Below are 21,360 nucleotides of genomic sequence, written 5' to 3'. Positions count from 1 at the left end.
CTTCCTTCCCGCTTCCTTTAGGGAGCACCCCCGGTTCGCGAAGACCCACCCTGCTCTATTTCGAGAGATGGAGACCCTTACTCCTGAAGGGTCAGGGGCGCGCCTTGAAACGTGCAAGGGAGGCGGCGGCGGGGGGGGGCGGTGAGGCTCGCAGACCGGGAAGGGAGGAAGCCGAGCGGCCACACCCCCCCTCCCGCCCCGCGCGCACCCGCGCCGGCCAGCCAAGGGAGGCGCTTCCTAACCCCACCCACCACCTGTGCGCTGGCAATCAGCTGCGGCTCCTGCTGTTGTTGCTGCCGCCGCCGCCGCCGCCCCTCCTTCCTCCTTTCCCCCCCAGGGGAAAACGGAGAGAGAGTGCGCGCGCACCCGCCGCCCCTCGCCGCCCGGCCCTGGCAGGCGCGTGGCGCGTGCGCGGCAGGCGCATGCGCGCGGGGGGAATAGCCCTGAAGAAGAAGAAGAATAAGGCTCAGGAGAAGCGCGAGGCGGTACTGCCGCCGCCGACCCCCTCCCCTTTTCTATATCCCAAACCTCGCCGCCGCGCGCGCGCGCGCGCGCGTGTGTGGAAGCGGGTGGCGCGCGTGCGTGCGTGCGCGCACTCCCTCCTCCTCCTCCTCCTCCTCCTCACTATCTCGTCATTTGCTTCTCCCTTGATTGGTGAGGTGTGTGTGGTGAGGGGGGGGGCGGGAAGGAACCAAAACAAAAGCGGCCGGGCTGACTGACTGACTGACTGAGGAGGCGGGCGTTGTGAGTGGGGGGGGGGGTCCAGCCGCCATCCCCTCCACGGTCCCCCCCGTCAGCGGCAGCATCGCCTCCCCGCCCCCTCCTCGCCTTGGCTTGTGTCTGTGTGGAGGGAGGAGGGAGCCGCTCCTCCTTCTCCTCGTCGCTTTCGGGATGTGGTGAGGGAGGCAGGGAAGGCTCCCCACTCCCTCCGCCTCGCAGCCCCTCCCTCACCCCCCCCCCACCCCAGAAAAGAAACCCTCCGAAGAAGGGAAGGAGGTGGAGCTGCCGCGCCCCGGAGGCAGCCGGACGCCCCCCCGCCCCACTCACGCCCCCACCCCGACGCCCCTCAGGAGGTGAGTGTGGGATTGGCGAGAGGGGGAAAAGGGGGGAGCAGGGTGGGCGCTGGATGGGTGTAACCCAGGCGGGGGAAAGTGGGATTTTGTCACCGTCTCCCCCTCCCCCTCCTCCTCCTCCTCCTCCCAGCTGGCCCTATCGCTCCACAGCCTCGATGTGGAAGGAGGGGATAGGTCGCCCGCGCCGTCTGAAGGAGTGGTTGCGTGACAGCGAGCTCCGTGCATACGCGGGACGTGCGGGCGCGGATGCTGGCTGGGCATCGCTTTTATGTAGATGCCTTCCCTCCCTCCCGGGCGGGCGGGCGCACCTTCGCGCGCCGGCCCGACACGCATCCGCGTCCGGCTGCCATTAGCGATGCTCCTGCTACACGCGTAAAGTTATAGGTGGTATGTTAATAATAATAATCATCATCATACCTTGCTCGTTTGCGGGAGGTCACTTGGCCGGCCGGGTTTAGTCGTGGCAGGGTCGCTTGAGGTGAAAAGCACACGCTCTGAACGTACAGTCTTAATTCTTAGATCGGGGGCGAAAATGGGGTGGCGTTTGGACTGGGAGGAGGAGGAGGATGTTGCTGTTTGGGAGCATGTTTTGCGAAGAGGAGGATATCCTGGGCTGCTGATATCCTTTCTCTCCTTCGCCTCCCCGCCATCCCAGTTTGCCATGGTCTGAGGTCATCTGGTCTTGCACGGTTGTATGTGTTTGTGTGTTTTGTGCTTAGTTAGAAGTATGTTATTACAGGCGATGGGGGGGGCATGAATCATCTCAGTGACTCAAAAGGGGAAGGGGTGGTGGTATCTTATGGGGCAGTGGAATTTGCTGACAAGTATTAATCTAGTGGGGCAGGAGTTTGTGGTACCTTGCTTTTTGTTTTGGGTGACAGATGCGAATGTGGGAGCTGTGCGGGGGGGGGGGGCGAACATCTTCGTTCAGTCCGCATATGTAAGAGTTGGGTCACATCAGCCTGGGTGTGTGTGTGTGTGTTCAGAGTGGGGGTGATGCCTGCACTACATCATTACTACGGGTTGTGTGTAGATTGGGGGCAGGGAGCAGAAAAATCCCATGATGTACCAATGTAGGCATGAAGCCCTTTGAACAATGATGTCAGCCATGTATAGAGAACAGAGGGTATATTGACATGAAGAGTATGAGAAATCTTTCCGCCATGGGCTGGAAGGTAGAGACATTGAGTCCATATGGGTATTGTAGGGTGAATGGGCATTATAGCCTGGTGATATTGAATTGGCAGTCTGTTGTCGAACTGGAGGGGTGGGTCTCTTTAGGACTTGTTGATATCAGGGTGACAAAAGGTGCTTGTTATACAACATTCGTACTCATAAGCCTGGATGCGGTATAGCGATTACAGTGGTCCCAGTTGGTGTGTGGAGGGCGGGAAAGTCTGTTTTCAGTATTACTGATGAGGTAGCAATTATATTGGGGAAACTAGTACCCGTATTTTTCGCTCTATAAGACGCACCAGACCATAAGACGCACCTAGTTTTTGGAGGAGGAAAACAAGAAAAAAATATTCTGAATCTCAGAAGCCAGAACAACAAGAGGGATCGCTGCGCAGTGAAAGCAGCAATCCCTCTTGCTGTTCTGGCTTCTGGGATAGCTGCGCAGCCTGCATTCACTCCATAAGACGCACACACATTTCCCCTTACTTTTTAGGAGGGAAAAAGTGAGTCTTATAGAGCAAAAAATACGGTAATTACTTTAAGAAATGTGAATTCAAAACTTGGTGGCCAGTATTTGTATTGGAGTCAAATTATTCACACACAATAACTGAAAGTAGAGACCAGTCTAATATTATTACCTGTTTCAGTCGGAGTAGCACTAAAACTGTGCTAATAGACGTAATATGATATATTGGCTTGTTATGGTTGAAGTGAAGAGTCGCTGTTTAACATTTATTTACTAAAAGTGCTACTATGGATGTATTTACTATTTAACTTTACAAGAATCATGGTCAACTACTCTTCCTCAAACAGTGTGACCTATTTACAAAAATGAGGACGAATCCCTTTCGCCCCAGAAGTAAATTCCACTGAAATGATGCCTAGCTTTGATAGCTTTAGCAATTTCCTCCTCAATTTTGTTTTTGTTTGTCTTATTATCAACTTTACATTTTTCTTTTTTCACTTGGAAAATACTTACTCTCCTCCCCCCCCCCCATACTAAGGAGTTAGACAGTTGGGAATAAGCCCCATTGAATTCAGTGGGACTTGCTTCTGAGTAAAGATGCATACCGTTTTGGGCCTGTTTGCCTTTCCTGATGGTCTGTGGCACTGAGCCTCCATGATAGTGGTTGCTTAATTCTCCAAACTTCGAGAAGGGTTTTCCCCCCTTGTGCTGTGTGCCATCTAAAGCTTTAAACAAATAACACAATTGTCTAATTTTGATAGATGCCACTATTTGAAATTATTGTGTTGCATATGTTGTAAGCAAGACTGTTTGGGAGCTCTACTGTCCCTTGGGGGAAATGCTGAGAATTTATCCATTTTCTATGAATATGATACTGGTGCCTAGGAGTTACTTCCAATTCTGCTTTGGTGGGCTCCACTAGAAAATCTTGTGATGTAGAACTTGTCATTTATTGGGCTGCCATTTGTGGCAGGAGTTAGGGAAATAGTATAATTCCTTACTTTGATATCATTTTTAAAAAATTAAACTTGCATGTCCTTAAAACTGTTGGAATATAAAGGCCTATTAGGAGGAAATGTATTGGACACCATTCTTATTTACTTTCCCCAGAATTTAATTTTACCTTATGTTTAGCTTGATTTCACTGTCTTGAGAAAGGTGAAGAAAAGTTTAGGTTCTAGTCATACAACTGGCCAATTTTGTGCTAGGCAGCCACTGAATTACTTTCATGTCTGTTCCTGTTGGGATACCAATTTTATGTTGGTGGATCCTTGGGTAATGATATAATTTCAGGACTGCGAGCCTTATTTAGCAATGTTGTTGTTACAAAAACCAGAAGAACCTTTAACTCAATTTTCCCATAGCACTGTGCTATAGGAAATGTCTGAGGTGGTTTGTGAAAAATTGTTTGCTATGCCTTACAGAACATGTACAGAAACATCTCACTGGTTTTCTTTGGTTTGCTGTTTGTCAAATAGTGATTTTTGAAACTTCAGATTTTCGGTACACTTGTTTGGGTGCAAAGGCAACCATTAGAACAGTTTGGTCTTGAGAGTTTTTTTTAATAGTCTGCTTCTATATAAGCTTTCATTTTGTAAATGGCGCAGTTCCACCCAATTGTATCTTTGTAGAATGTATTGCTAAGGTTTTGAAATTTTAGAAATTAAGCTTTTACATATGAGTAGCTTTTACATCTTACTGCAATATTGGACTACAGAATGTGCATATGCTCCTATTCTGAATGTGAATATTTAGTTCAATGGTACTATTCATGTTGTGTGTCTTGACATATTTAAGGCTTTAGTTCTTCACAGGGAAGGCTTTGTATGAGGACTAATGGGTGGGGAAATTAATCTGTTAGAGTAGTATGCCTTTCAGATTAGCACAAAAAAGAAGGAAAGCAGATGAATCACGCTTGTTGACATTTCATTTCACTTGTTCTCAGTATTTGCCATTTATTCATGCTAAAAACGCATTTTGGAATATCAAAATATGATTTTGCACAGACAACTAGAATTAAAGCAAAAACATCAATATTAAGGTCCAATGTTATGTTTTAAGTTATTGTGAAGCATGAAAATAAGATCTCATAGAACATGACAACAGGATAAATATACCTTTAAAAAGATCTGACACAGACACCAAAGTTCATACCTATACACGTCTGTTTGAAAGTAGGGTAAATCCCATGGAATTCACTGAGGCTTTCTAACAGTCAGATAGAGGGGCTGCAACCTTCCTTTTCTTTGTTGTTCTTTACAGCATTAGGTTTTGACTTCACTCATTTTTCTTCATATGTGAAGTAGGACAATTACTCCTCTTGGATTTCTGCCCCATCCTGTCTTAGAATAATAGGGTGAGTTACTGTTTATTTGGTTAAGGATGAAGGATTCTGATTTGTACTACATTTGGACAAATTTGCAGTATCAAAGGCCTGCCTTCATTCTGTTTGCGTCTTGTGGAGGCATAATGCTCCCAGTTTGCCTAGCGCTTGGGAGCAGCCCATGGGACTTCAACCTCCCTCCAGTCCCTGGAGTGTGAATTCCTGTCACAACTTAATTATAATTAAGCATCACATTGGCAGAGATGTACACCATGGTCAGGACTATTCAGCGTTCCCACTTAATGAAGATTTCAAACTGCGGTTTGAACCCAGCTCCAAATTATGGTTAAGGAAAAGCCCTAATTAGGCAAGGTGGTGGAAATTTGCACTCCAGGAGGAGGGATTGGGAAGGGAGTGCAAGATCCATTCCTGAGCAAACTGGGAGTGTTACACCTGCGTTTATTAAACATATTCATCAAAATGTATTACCCTCACTTTCCATTAAAAAGTCTCAAGGAAGTTTTAAAAAGTTATGAGAGCAGTAAAGGAGGGAAGCAGTAAACAAAAATTCAGATAAAGACTTGAATGCAATTAACAATTCAGCAGATTAAAGTTTAACCATTTTATGCCAATTGCTCACTGAGATCTTGAGTAGACCCCTTTGCATGTTGTGGCCTCCCCAAAATACATTTAGTTGGGATTAGAGCTAGGGTGGGGAACCTGATTGTGGCCTTCCAGATGTTGCCGGACAACAGTCACCCATGAAGATTGAACATCTGCTGGCTGGAGCTGATGAGAGCAATACAGTGGTACCTCGGTTTTCGAACGTCTCTGCTGACGTACATTTTGGTTCCTGAACGCTGTAAACCCTGAAGTAAATGCTTCAGTTTTCGAACATGCCTTGAAGTCGAACTTGCCACACGGCTTCCGCTGAGTGCAAGATCCTGAGGCCTAGCTGCCGGCTTTTGAGTTTTCGGTTTTTGAACGTTTCAGAACCTGAACGGTCTTCCGGAACGGATTGCGTTCGAAAACCAAGACTACGAATTTCCCACCCCTGGACTGGAGAGTGCTTTTGCAGTGGCTGCCTATGGTTTTAGAACTCCCTCCCATGTGAGGTCTGCTTTACTGCCATGTTGATCACCTTTACTTTTTAGGAAAGCTTTTGATCCTTAAGTCAGAGGCTGATTTCGGCGCAGAGCCTTGGGAGCACCACAGGGGGTATCACAGCTATGATGTAGAATGAAAGGTAAGAGGCATGGGGCATCAAATTTTGGCATTGCACAAGGCGCCGCTGAAATTCGAGGCCTCAAGGTCTGCTACTGCTTGAGTATATGGAGTTCAGGACAGATAAAAGAAAGTATTTCTTAACACAGTGCATAGTTAAACTGTAGAATCTGTTCCCCCAGGAGGCAGTGATTACCACCAACTTGGATGATTTTAAAAGAGGATTCAACAAATTAATGGAGGGGAGAGCTATTTATGGCTACTAGCCACAGTGGCTAAGCGCTGCCACCATGGTTAGAGGCAGCAGTGTTTTTTAAATGCCAGTTGCCGAGGGCCACAGGTGTAGAGAATACTCATGTGCTTAAATCCTGCTTCCTGGCTTCCCGCATGCATCTGGTTGGCTGCTGTGAGAATAGGATGCTGGACTAGATGGGCCATTAGCAGCAGCAGGCTCCTCTTATGCTCTTATGTTCTAATTCTACCATATGTTGTTTTAGTAGAAATGGTTTTAGTGGATGTTTTCTATTTCTCCTTTTATATTCTCAGCATTGTTTTTTTACACTTGTATTATAATGCTTTCAGGGACGCGGGTGGCGCTGTGGGTTAAACCACAGAGCCTAGGACTTGCCAATTAGAAGATCAGCGGTTCAAATCCCCACCACGGGGTGAGCTCCCGTTGCTCAGTCTCTGCTCCTGCCAACCTAGCAGTTCGAAAGCATGTCAAAGTGCAAGTACAGTGGTACCTCGGGTTACATACGCTTCAGGTTACAGACTCCTCTAACCCAGAAATAGTGCCTTGGGTTAAGAACTTTGCTTCAGCATGAGAACAGCATGCTCTGGTGGCGCAGCAGCAGCAGGAGGCCCCATTAGCTAAAGTGGAGCTTCAGGTAAAGAACAGTTTCAGGTTAAGAACTGACCTCCGGAACGAATTAAGTACTTAACCCGAGGTACCGCTGTAGATAAATAGGTACCGCTCTGGCGGGAAGGTAAATGGCGTTTCCATGCGCTGCTCTGGTTCGCCAGAAGCGGCTTAGTCATGCTGGCCACATGACCCGGAAGCTGTACGCCAGCTCCCTCGGCCAGTAAAGTGAGATGAGCATTGCAACCCCAGAGTCGGCCTAATGGTCAGGGGTCCCTTTACCTTTACCTTTATAATGCTCTAAGTTTCTCTGTGTTAACCACCTTAGACTTTGCTTGAGGAAAGGAAGGGCAGAATGATACTTTTCATTCTTGTTTATTGAGAATATTTCAATTAAAAATTAAATAGAAAGTGAAAGTGAATGATTAAAATGTTATAAATAAAAAGCTGATGGAGCAAAAAGGGTTTTATACTGAGTTGGAAGGCTGGCAAAGAAAGAACAATACAGGCGTCGCTAGGAAAGCTTAGGTGGGGCAATCAAAGCAACACTTTTCTGTGTTTTAACCAAAGGCAACTCAAATGTTGGTGGAATGCAAAGGAGTGTGTCTCCAGAAGATTATAATCAGCTGGCGGACCTAATGGTACCGTATTCCCAAGTTGTTCAGGGCATTTTGAATTGGAACCAAAAGCAGACCAACAGCCACGGAAACTGTTGTAATAAGTGGCTCTGGTCAACAGATTGGCCACGACATTCTGGACCTCTGAAACTTTCAAATACTTTTAAAAACGTAAGAGGAACTTGCGTCAGGCTGGCAGACCATCTGTTCCAGCATATTGTTCTCACAGTGGCCAACCAGATGCCCGTGGGAAACCTGCAAACAGAACCTGAGCGCAAGAGCACTCTCCCCTCCTGCAATTTCCAGCAGCTGGTATTTTCAAAGGTAGCTCCACATGGAGCACATTGCAATAATACACTTGCATTCTAGCCAAGCCATGGGTTACTCTGGTAAAATCAGATTTTTTCCAGGAGCAGATACGGCTCATCTACCAGCAAAAAAGGGCAATTTCCAGTGAAAGATACACAGAGAGGGAACCTAAGCAATTTCAATTAGCAGGGCATTGTGACATAGCCACAGCAAAGGCACTATCTCTTTTGTTCACTTGCCAAATCTCCTGAAATGGTATCCAGAACAAGGTCTTTGACATTAATCTTAATTCCTAGGCAGGCTTCTCAACGAGAGAGGTCTCTAAGGTAACCTGGTCCTAGGCTGTTTAGGACTTAAAAACCTATAACCAACACTGCTTGTGCAGCTGTTTTTAAAAATGTTTGAGCAAAACTTTCCATCCCATAACTGGATTTAAAGATGTATTGTAATATGTCTAGATAATCCATATAATCCTGGAAAATTTGGAGTTGAAACATCTCCCTATGCTTGAGCACGTTGCCCCAAAATAGAATATTAGGTACAGTCAAACCTTGGTTCTTGAACGACTCCGTTTTTGAACGTTTCAGCTCCCGAACACCGAAAACCAGGAAGTAAATGCTCCGGTTTTCGAACGTTTTTTGGAACCTGAACGTCCGATGCGGCTTCCGCTTGAGTGCAAGAAGCTCTTACAACCAATTGGAAGCCGTGCCCTGGTTGTCGAGAGTTTCGGAAGTTGACCGGTCTTCCGGAACAGATTATGTTCGACAACCAAGGTTTGACTGTACTATAAAACCTATCTGAACCCTGATGCCAAGTCTCAACACTGCTTCTTTAAGGCTGGGTGGAAAACTCCTTTTCATTCCTCTTACCAACTTGGCCAGATAAACTATGACTGCTTTTATCAGGAGGCAGAGCAGGAAGAACACACAGATGGTTGGCCTTTCTGCTCCAAGAATCCTGTACACATCCTTACGTCTGCACAGGTACTTTGTCCTGCCTACTAGTGCTATTGACTAATGGCCTTCTCCAGTTAACTGAAAAGAAATAATTTTGGTACTGAGTGAGGAGGGAAAGGCCTGACAAGTCAGCAGTGATGAATTCTTCTTATAAAGGAACATGTTTTTGGATGTCTGTGGTGATAATATGGAATAATAATAACAACTTTGCATATTTCCAGGAGCCTTTTTTGTATTCAGATTTTCTTTCCTAAATTGAGATTGTTCACATTATCAATCCGTTGTGAATAACTGAGATGACTAACTTCTATGTCAATGACTGCAGGAAAATGTGACTTTATATGGTATATTGGAAAGTTCTGCCTTTCTTTCACATGGCATAGAACATGGGTTGGGAACTTCTGGCCTATGGGCCAAATCTGGCCCACTAGGCTAGGTTCCTAATTTGATTCACAAGTCACAGCACTTTTCCTCCAGCCTTGTCCACCTATCATTTGCCTGATGTGTCATTACATTAGATATTAACATTAGATATGGAACAGGTAAAGCTATGAATGCAAAGGAAGAATTGGGAGCCTTATAGGACTCCCTACTGTTCCTTTGCATTTGGTGCTGTTTAAATTTGATGCTAAATGCAAAGTCTGCTGCATTTGGCCTGGATTGCATCCACTTGGGAGTTTGAGCGGAGCCAACCAAGCAACACAGCTTGCATTCTGCACCAAATTTAAATAGCAGTGAATACAAGCTATGCTTCAAAGGAACAGTTGTTCAGGAAGGCTCCCAGTTCAGCTGTGTTTTACACTGAATAAAAACTGCACTGCTTTGGGCTTGATCTAATTGGAAGGTCGATAGCCCTGTTAAACTGTTAAACATGTGGAGGGTTAATCAGAATTGCATCCATCCTCCTGTCTGAAGCAGGTTCTTCACTGTGGCATGAAAATAACTTTGTTTGGTTTTGAGATCCCACAGTTCAGTATTTATTTATATTTATATGTATATGTATATGTATATGTATCATATTTAAATTTATATTTATTTATTTATATCCCACATAATCTGTTTTGCAAAGAGCAACAGCATCTCTTGTGCTGGAGATCCATCTTAAACAGGAATTCTTAGCTGAGGATCTTGGTTTGCTTAAAGAAACAATGTAGTTTTGAGATTCATCCATTTTCAGATGAATTTAAGATAAGGCTTTCAAGTTGTCATAGCTTTCTCTGAAAGCAAAAGCAATTTTTTCATCATGCATCCTTCAATAGATGTAATAATTTTATGTAGTTACATGTTTACTGTCCTTAATTAAGCTAATCCACATAGGGGTAGCATAAAATAAGAAACTATGATATCTAGATATACCGTATTTTTCGCCCGATAGGACGCACCTTTCCCCCTCCAAAAATGAAGGGGAAATGTGTGTGCGTCCTATGGGGCGAATGCAGGCTTTCGCTGAAGCCTGGAGAGCGAGAGGTGTCGGTGCGCACCGACACTTCTCGCTCTCCAGGCTCCAGGAAGCTATCCACAAGCCTTGCGCTCCCGGTATCAGTTGCATCATGGCGTGTACTCTTAGTTTTTCAGATAAAGCAATTGTCCATACTTCCTGTGATACCGTGATCTCTTTATTTAAAATATTATTTCACCCTTTTGGTGAGAAGAGCCTCCAAAGCCTCTAAGGAATTCAGTGGTGTGACCATGAATACTTATGGGTACTTTAGCTGGAGAAGATGACCCTATTGTGGATGGATGCTTCCATACAACCTTGACAGAATAACATAGGAGAAACTTATTAGAAAATCTAAAAAAGGAATTAATATTCTAAAGGCATGGAGGGGGGATGGAGGGGTGTTACATTTAGTTGTCCAGTGATATTTTGTTATACATCTATGAAAACAAATAAAATTACTTTTAAAAAAGTAAACACAATTTTAAAACAAATGATGATACTAAATAAAGATTAAAAACCATAAGGCAATGAAACCAGATCAGTAGCAGCACATTAAGTATTATTATAAGCATAGGGTAAACAGCATGGAATTGACAGTTTATTTGAAAAATAGTGAAGATGGCAATAATTGAGCTCTCCTGGGTAGAATTCTTGAAGACAGGATGCCTTTGAAAAGACTCTTCCACCTGCCTAGCCTCAGGACTCAGCTACATTGGCAAAGAAAAAGTGCTTTATATGCGTTGTTTATGTATTATAACACTGTGATACCAGATGGCAGTGTAGAGTTCCATTTTTGCCAACCTGATTTCTCATACAAAGTTTACAACGCATTTAACGAGTACCCAGAGAAAGGCCTCAGAAGAAGATCTTAATTGCTGGGTAGATTCTTGCTTTACACTGCACCTGAACTGAAAAGCATCTCTTGACTGAATTCGGAGAAAGTGTAAATCTTAAAGACAGAGAAACAATTTTAACTTATAATTAAAGAGTCCATGTACCTGTAATATTCTGCATGGTTCAATTTGCAACACCAGCCATAGCATAGACTCTGTACCCTGGGCAAGAGTCAGTAAGTACATTATAATTATTGTATGAGGCTTGGTCATGGACTTGGGGTTAAGTTTCTTGAGTTTATAAATCTGTGGTCTATACAAATATATTAAAGTATTGACTAGTGTGTCTGTGAATATTTGCGTGTTGTATTGTGGCTTGACTGGTGGATCTGGCAAGCTACTTGCTCAGAAGAAATTGTTACTATTCTGCATTCTAACTGCAAGGATGTCATCTTGGTTAATATTTACATATTTATTTTATTTATTCCACAATATTTAGATATCATTTGATTTTAATAAAATCTCAAAGCAGTTTAATATTTGTCCAGCGTCCTTTACTCTTTCTCACCTGATTTCAACATTGGAGATTGCATATAAATCATGTGGGGAATGACAAGTGATTTCTGATAAAGAAATTCGATCCAGGGAAGGAAATAAGAGTGAATAGATAAGAATACGTAACTGACAGTTGAATACATAATTTGACAGTTTTGGCTATCCTCCCTCAATAATTTTTCTATCTACTTCAACAGTCACTGTTTAAGGGAGTACCCAAAACTATGTTATAAAAATATGGGTGCAGCATTAATTTTCATAAGGGTGCTCTGTTAATTCTTTAATATTCTGCTGAGTCTGCTTTCTCCTTTCCCCATCAACATCCCTTTCTAACCTTGATGTAGTATACTCCTGTGACCTACTTCCTTTCCACTCATTAACATTCTTGCTTATCATTGGCCCTTAAACCTGGACTTAAATTAATAGAAACAACAGAGCTCACACCTGAATAATTGTTTCTGGTTGACAGAAGATTGATTTACTCTGTTTATATTTAGAAATTCATGTGTACCTCAGTGGAATGGAAGGCTTTTTCAGAAAATCAAGCAAAAACATCAAGCAAAAACATAATGAAAAATTAAAATAAAAAAACACATCCATTTAAACTAAGTTTCACAACTTTATTACTTTATCTGCAATGGAATAGATGGTTAATTAACCCACTTCCTTTTTCTTCCTATGTGCATTGCCTGCTGCTTAGGTGAGAACCAGAAAATACTGTCTGCATTGCTTAGGTCACCCTATCTTGGCACAAAACATCAATTCAGTGCTAAAACTGAACCTTGCGCCTCTCTGCCAGCATCCCTGAAAGGTGTGTCTAGGAGACCATTGACAGCAGCACCAGTCTGCAAGCCTGTGAGTTTGGGGTCAATGAGTCCCAAGGCTTATTCCCTTTCCATGGTGTCTTGGTGACATGTGAGGAATCATTCATTCATTCAAGAAAAGGTGAATTTCATTGTCACTATAGAAATCAGTCAGTAAGTGCTTGATGCCAGGGATGGAGAATGAAAATCTCCAGTGATGTGTCTCCCCCCCACCCAAAAAAATTCTGAATTAGAAAATGTCCCAGAAAATTAGTTTAACTTAGAACAAGAATGGAAAGAAACCATAAAATAGGCAAAAGCATTAAAGCCATAAATAGTACTAAAGGTATTCATCCGCCAGCAGTCAGTAACAAGGAAATGTAATTTAGCATGTTTATATTACTTTTATTTAGTAGTACTCCAGGGCAGATTTTTGAAAATCCAATTTCTAAATAAATTGTGCCCAAGTCCCCTAAACCTTTACATATGTACCCTTGTACATATTGTAATTTCTCTTCTGATTTGAGATGCCATATCATTTATCCTCTTCTGTCTGTTTTGCCAGGGCACCCAAATGAAAGATTTGTAATCCCTTGTTTATTGGATAAAGTCTTGTATCACTGGACAGGTGTCTAATGTTTTCAAAATTGCTATATCCATAAGAGGTCAAATGATGGACTGTATTACAGGGACTGCATTAATTGTGTTCTGTATCTAAACTGGATCAGGTCTTATTACTGTAATTAAGGTATTGATTGATTACTTGTATTTAGTAAACAAAACTAAAAACATTGAAATAGCCAGGCTTGCCTAGTTTTTATTTGTAATTGGCATTCATTTGTTGTTGCTAATGAATTTAGGAAACAGATCTTTTGTGTGCAGAAAAATAAAGCAGTGAAGTTTTTTTTTTAAAAAACTTCCTCTTCACATCACTGACTGTAGCTCTTCCCCTGTCCAAAAAACCAAGGCTAAGGTGAGGATTAAGGCCACATTCATTCTGATAGTCTAGTTGTACCTTAACCTCAACTGAAGCTCATAAAGTTTCTGCATGTTGTGTTAAGATACTTCACTTGACCAAAATTGGGTGAATGCTGCAATCCAGTTGACCCAGTTGCAGTCAACCTGCTTGTGATGAATGTTCTCCTGGTCTTTGGCATAGCCTGCCACTCTGATCTTGACTTCATGCTCCTTATTCACTCTCCCTTCCCATTTTTTCCCCCTTTTGTTGCTGCAGGCAGGGAGTAACCCTCTTTCCAAAAGAATATTGTGCAACTCTATTAGAGTGAGCATAGTCATTGCCCACCCATCTGTGGGTTATCCCTGGTTCTTGCAGGATGAAGGCATAATGACCTTGATTCCAGCAGGTTCAAGATCCTGTTTCTAGCAAGTTGATGATATGGCCACACCCAGCCATACTTGTTTATATGTCCTACAAGGAAGGCCAAGCTGCTTGCTTAGGGCCTAGAACACCCCCATCCTGCCGTTTAATGTGATATTGAGAAGAAAGACATAGCATCTATACCTCCTGGGGTTGGTAGGGCCCTTATTAGCCACTTAAATCAGGGGAGTCAAAACTCCCAAGTCCTCTCCATCCCCCAGCTAGGTGGAATTAACCTATTTGCACTAGTGCTGTCTTGTAATAATCATTTTTTTGTCTTCATTGGATGACCTAGCTGTTCATTGTTTGCTCATACAAAATCCTGTTAGAAAGTGACTTAAGTTTCTTTCATATTTCCTTCCTTGTATTGGCCTCTGGTTGCCTAGATCAAGCTCTGCTCTATGGGTTGACGTCGGTTTCCCTTTCCTGCTCCAACAGCAGTTGGATTATTATTATTTTTTCCACTCCTTGTCCTCAAATGAAATTAGTTCGGTGTTGGATGAATGCTGTTTCCTGGAGAGCCTTTCTTGGTGGCATGCTTACTGCTGCCATTGATGCCCACTGTCATGAAATACAGTAGGCTGGGTCTCTCCATCGCATGTGTGTCAGAGAGAGGGGGGGTTGGAGGAGTTATTTAGGTATTTCCCCCCCCTTTCTTTGGCACAGCCTGCCATGCTGGTGTATGCACCTGCAGGCTTCATTCCTAGCTGTCACTTGTACTGTGGTCTAAGGGGAAGAGAGAAAAATGGTGTTTATACTGTATGCAGTTTCCTTTAAGGTACTGGGGCAGGGCCGGCAGCAGCCCAGTCAGTTCACTGTCCCTGGATTGGGAAGAACCAAATATATTCTGGTCCAATCTAACTTCCTCAAAAGCACCCCTTCATCATTAAACAGTTTCCTCTGCCAAACTTCTTTTCAGTCATGCTGGACTGCAAAGCCTGCCAGTGCCAGACAAGGAGCAAAAACAGTGTGATCTTGTTCCTGATACTTCACCTAGAACAGGGTGGTGGATGGACACTGTAAAGCAGTCCTCAAGTAGCACTGACTTTTGGTGGCTCATCATAGCACTCTTGCCACTGTCAGCTTGATCTGCCTCTCATACCTTTCCAAGAAGTGGAGGAAAAGATGCTGCTCCTTCCACATAGAATTCAGCATTTTTATTTTGAAATGATAAATTGTTTTGAAGTGAGAGTTTTGACACATACATTTGACACACATATTCCTGTACCACTACACTTGATTGTATGGTAGTGTTTAGAAAAGATACACTTGGGAGTATAATGTTTCAGTGTAAATGTGTAATATACATAACATTTTTATAGAAGTCAAATTAAGCATAGAAATGATGACTGTTGAAATGCTTACTTCTAGAGTATTTCCTTGGTTTTTGCACAAGTTGTTTCAGACATACTTATTGATTAATATTTGCATTCATAGTATGATTACTTTTGTGCACTGTTGACTTTTTTCAGCTGTACTGATGATATATTTCCTCTTCCCTTTAAGTTGCATTCACATACAGTAATTGGTGCCATGTTGTTTATCTCCTAAACTATGTTACCTATTTCTGCAGGCTACAACGATATAGCTATGTAAGCAGTCTGAAAGGTGGTATTATTGTCATGGTAAAGGTGCCAATTTGTAGTAGCTTCAAAGTGGGTAAATTAGTAATTGCCATACTAGTTCATTGAAATGATACCTCAGTGTGTGACAGTGGCCACACCCCAGGAATGGCTTTGACTGGCCAGCTAAACCAGGCAAAGGTAGCCTATTGGTCTCAAACCCTCAGTGAGATAGAGACTTCTCCTGCATGTGAAGGCAGGCTCCAGCGAATCGAGAGGCTGAGACCAATAGCAGGTCCAACAGTTAAGAAGGTGGTTTCTGCACGATCTGTAGAGGGAAGTGAGGGGCAAATGGATGGCTGCTGAATGCTTGAAGCAGGGTTTTGAGCTCCAAGGCCAACTCTAAGGCAAGTTTCTGCTCTATAACCAACCCTTAGCATTTGTTTTTATCCTCTCTTCCATTTTATTTCTTAACTCCTTTCAGTGCTTTGTTTGTTGTTTTAATTTATTGTTTTATCTCATTGTTTTATTGTTCTAACTCCGCTAAACTGTGAGGCTGCATGAAGCTGGGCTGGGCTGAGCACTCTGTTAGGCAGTGCCAAACGCAAGATCGAGCCAAATCAATCAACCTGGTAAGGCATCCCATCTTGGAGAAGGAAAACTTAGTTCCTAAACCCTCTGCCTTTCGGGATATATTTGGGAGAAGAAAAGGCTAAGGAGTAAGCTCTACACAAATCCAGAGTGGAGTCCCTAAGGCAGTTGGATGGCGTCTTGTATGCCTCCTTCCAGCGACTCCTGCAGCCAAGTTGGTGCCAAATGTATTGCTCTGCTTTCCTTTGGACCTCATTAGTGAGGTTGAGAGCAGGATCTTGTCATCTGGGCAGCCCAGGACCTCCATAGACAGTGCCAAGGCTTGTGCCCTAGGAGGGTTGCTTCAGTACTGCTAACACAGCTGTTTGACTTCACCTCTGGAGGCACACTCTATTGTCCCTTGAGACAGACTGATGCCAACAACAACAGCCTTTTAAACAGCTTAGCTTGGATCACTTATACCCTATCCCGAAAAGTGTTTACCCATGATGTAGTTATCAAAACTGACGGGGAAAATAAACTCTATTGATTTATGTTAAATCCAGACAGAATAGATTTCCTGTGTTTTAGATTAAATTGTCAGTTGACTTGTAGTATAGATAATATTTTTTCTTTGGGGCCTTGGGTTGCTTTGACATGCTGAAATACTGCTTGGATTTCTTCTGGGAAAACACTGAGATGACTCAAGTCCACAAGCTAACCACGGTTTGTCGTCATGTCAGGTATGCAGATTAGTATGGCTTTCAAACCAGGATCTGAAACCCGGCAAAGCAAGCACTCACACTAAGGGCACACTTTTAATGTTGCCTAACAAAATGCCTTCATTTTAAGATACAGTAGCTTTAGTATACTAGTAAATACATATTACATTTCTGCAATTTTAGAAGAGATTATCACTGTGAATCTTACGAAGTTAATATAGATTCTGAAACAGGGGTTGGAGAGAAAATAGATTATTTGCCAGGAAGCAGCACATTATATCTATTTCTCATTTGAGTTGCCTCTTCTGTCCCCTTTGCCATCTTGTCTTATAAAGAATAAATTTGCATGTTTGGTGGTAATGAGAAGATGTCCATTGGATAGAATCCTAGGGATTTTATTATTTATTTATTTTCCTCAATAAAAATGATAGAAAACCTTAGCCTGGTAATGGATGGTAGGAGGGATATGTGTGTGTCCCAATGGTTTTTATTTTAATCTTGCACTGATACAGGACTGGATTTAAGCCTATTACTCAGACATGCTTCTGAAACTTTTTGATGTAACCTATTGGAATATCCAGTCGTGATTCTGGTGCAACAAACTGAACACAGCTTCTACAGTTCATATCTATTCAGTGTAGACGCATCTCAGAAGTAGGTAAAACTGATACTAGATTTAGATTTATCCATTGTTGTAACTTCTGGTCTTGTCGAGTTGAAGGTTGGAGGATGGATGACTGTTCTATGGAAGGATCATACTGCGCAATGATATCATTCACATGCTGGAGTGTGTAAAAGGGTTTGGAAAAACTCTCCAGGGTCCAGGTGGGTTGGTCATCCTGTTCACCATTGCCCTCCTCTTCCGTGATTTCAGTGCTGGAACTTGATCTCACCAGTTCCTCCAGGTCTTCCAGACTCAAGGCCTGTTGCCCCTCAATCAGCTCCTCCTCCTGGATGAAGTCAATAAAGCCATCGCCACCAACTTGCCTCACCATCTTCATGATGTTCTCAGCCTCATTGTCAATGCCTGGAAATCCCTTGAAGTCGTGAATGCATTCCTTCCACAGTTTGTGCCAGCATGTTTTAGGTTTCAGGCTTGATTGCATCCACTGCCTGCTTGATGTAGGTGACACAGCCGGCAGTGTTGAAGGACTTCCAGAATGCCATGAGGTTGAGATGTAGATCAGCGTCCATCATATTGATCAGCGAGGCAAAGGTGAGCCTGGTGTAATGAGACTTGAAGCAGTGATCCAAAGGTTGGATGAGTGATCCAAAGGTTGGATGAGTGAGGTTGAATTGGAGGGGAGAAAGGCAACAGTGATGTCGTCGTGTGCAAATGGCAGCTCCTGTGGGTGACCAGCAGCATTGTCCACCACCAGCAGCACTCCAGCCTTTTCTCCTGCAAGTAACACCTCACCTCCAGAATGAAGCGCTTGTGGAACCAGTCCAGAAAGCTTGGAGGCCTTCTTGTTGGACTGCCAGAAGATAGGCAGCAGATTCTTGTTCTTGCCTTTGAGGACATGGCTTTTTTTTTAAGCTGTACACCATGTCTGGCTTGATTGAGTGCCTAGCCACATTGCCTTCTCTGCTTTGTCAATATAGTCTTCTCAAGGATCTTCTACCAGGACAGGCCTGTCTCCTCTGCTCTGAAGACCTGCTCTGGAAGGTATCCTTTCTCCTGCAGCAGCCTCTTCAGTAGCCTCCTGGTCTGTGGATGCAGCTTCACCAGCTGCCTGTACAGTACTTGCCCAGTTAAGTGAAAAAGCAGATAAATGGAGCCAGACTGGTACCTGGGAATAATTTGCACCAGCATGGACCTAAAAGAGAACATGACAAAACACTATTTATAATCTAATAAAGGTAAAGGTAAAGGTACCCCTGCCCGTATGGGCCAGTCGTGTCCGACTCTGGGGTTGCGTGCTCATCTCGCTCTAGAGGCCGTGAGCTGGCGCCGTCCGAAGACACTTTTGGGTCACGTGGCCAGCGTGACGAAGCTGCAGCTGGCGAGCCAGCACCAGCGCAGCACACGGAAATGCCATTTACCTTCCCGCTATAAAGCGGTCCCTATTTATCTACTTGCACTTAAGAGTGCTTTCGAACTGCTAGGTGGGCAGGAGCTGGGACCGAACGACGGGAGCTCACCCCATCGCAGGGATTCATATCTAATAGTCTATTATAATCTAATAGCTCTCAACTAAAACCACACATCATCAGCGATCCGCAACCCATCCTGAATAATCACACTTCCCTCTCTCACAGGCCTTGAGTGTTAGGTCTGTACTTGCTTACAGACAGTGCCCAGCCTAAAACAGGCATTTGCTATCAGCAACAGGCCATATATCAAGAGAGAAACACAGAAGCCAGCCTTGCAGCAGGCGGAGATACCAACTTTATCCCCATATCTTGCAGGCAACACTATTACAGGGCTTAATAATGTCAGCCACATCAGTGGTTTCTGTGTGTGCTCATCTACTTGCCATCATCTCCCAGCAGTGCCTTTCTGCATTCTATATAGGACAAAACAATCCAATTTCTATGCAAAATAAGAAGTAGACTTCAGCCTAACATTAGAAATAGCAATATGCAGAAACCAACCATTTCATTATACCTGAACACTGATTTTAAGGTGGTCATCCTTGAACAAAGGATCTTCAGAGGTAAACCCTAGTCTGAATTATAATTTATTGGGGAATTAATTTTTGTCACTTGCAGCTTGCATTGAGATTAGGGTTTGTTTGGTTTTTTTTTAAAAAATTCTACATGTGCTTGTTTATTAGCTTACCAATGCCAGGATGTTTGTGTTCTCAGCAACAGTGCTGCGGCAATCGGTCATTGCTTTTAGATAACTGTTGCTGTCTGTTACTTTTGCATTTCATTTCCCTCTTACCTCACTCTCTTACATTCCACCTCCCCCGGTCATTACCTGGCAATTTAGGAGTACAATTCATGCATCTGATAAATAATTATTATTTTAATTTCTATACTACCTTTCCTTCTGAAGCTCACATGGTAGTTTACAGTATATTACACAAAAATACACATCATAATAACAAACCAAAACAATGTCTCCTACAGTTTAAAAGGTCATAGATTGTTTAATTAGCCAAAGGCCTGGGAGAAGAGGAATGTTTTTACCTGGCACCTCCCTGGGGAGAGCATTCTGCAAGCGGGGAGCCACCACAGAAAAGGCCCTTTATCATGTTGCCACCCTCTGGCTCTGTCATGGAGGGGGCACATGAAGAAGGGCCTCATACGATGATCTCAGGGTCCAGGTTGGTTTATATGGGGAGAGGCAGTTCATGAGGTATTGCGGTCCTGAGCTGAAGGGGACTCTAGTCCACAAATGCTTATTTCATAACATTTTTTCTTAGTCTTTAAAATGCCACAGGATTCATTGAGTCTTCTTTTTAAGCCTGACTTGCATGAATCCAGGAAAATCTAATATAAAATAATGCTTGATTTACCACTCCTTTTTAAAGTACCAGGAAGCAATATTCACAATGGCTGTTAAAAGCTTCTTCAGCATAGCCGGAGAAGATTTCACAAACCAGATTGGACAGGGATTGAGTGAACAAGTGTGGAGCCTCAGAATTCCAAGAAACCTGTCCACATATTTGTGCAACAACAGTTGCACCCCTTCTTAGGACTGCATGAACTATGATATTGGAAGCAGCTATAAGTGATTTAAGCTGCAAAATGTTTAGCAAATTGGTCACAGCGACAGTACTTCCCAGGAGTGGGTGCATGTGATAACAGTTCTATATATATATAAAAACAAATTGGCCAATGCTGAACAGAAACAGTGGTGGCAGAGTGTTACTTTATTTGCTGTTATCACTGCCACATTGTAGGCTCTGTGAGAATATACCAGATTTTCTGAATTTCTATGAATTCTGGTAATTTTAAGATCTTCAATAAATTTATCACATAGTTTTCATAAATAGGATAACAAAACACACCTACTTTTTCTCCACAAATGAACAAATCGCATTCCGACGAATTTTCCTGTATTTTCTATCTATAAATGTCAAGGGCATTTCTTAGATGGGCATTCTGATTTTTTTTCTCCCTTTAAAAATGGAAAAGCATGAATACCTTTGCTGACAGTGATCCATTTTGTAGTAACAATAGAAAGCTCTATTTTATATTCTTTTCAAGTCTAGATCAGGTGCAGAAATCTTTCCCTTTACTTGTTTTTTTGACCTTCTACTTAGAAGATGATATTATCTGGTCTTGTGACAAATTATATTCTAGCATTAGCTTCTCACATACCAGTGTCTAATATAGTGTATTTGTTTGTTTTAAAGCACACTTTGAATTATATTGTAAGCATGGATGATTTCACAGATTCTACCAGAAGAGAGTCAGTTATCACCTTACTTCCATAAAATTTTGAGAAGAGCCTATATTGCTTGAGATGCAGTGAATCTGGTTATATATTATTTTTTGAAGACTTTAACTGAACCAAAGGCCCAAACTTTTGAATGATATAT

General features: G+C 43.0%; 1 protein-coding gene across 3 annotated transcripts in view; it reads left to right on the top strand.

Moving 5' to 3' along the window:
- Positions 1-454: 454 nt before the first annotated feature.
- Positions 455-21,360, top strand: part of TANC2 (tetratricopeptide repeat, ankyrin repeat and coiled-coil containing 2) — a gene marked incomplete at its 3' end in the record, with an annotated part of 193,523 nt that continues 172,617 nt past the window's right edge. The window contains exon 1 of one of the 3 annotated variants that reach the window (XM_083582312.1): positions 455-1,073. The remainder of the gene's footprint in view (positions 1,074-21,360) is intronic. The other 2 variants (XM_083582314.1, XM_083582313.1) reach the window with 2 other exon arrangements.

Source organism: Podarcis filfolensis (genome assembly GCF_964270895.1).
Source record: "Podarcis filfolensis genome assembly, chromosome: 13".
Taxonomy (NCBI): Eukaryota; Metazoa; Chordata; class Lepidosauria; order Squamata; family Lacertidae; genus Podarcis; species Podarcis filfolensis.
Note: the sequence above shows the minus strand (reverse complement) of the source record. Positions and strands in the feature narration are given on the sequence as shown.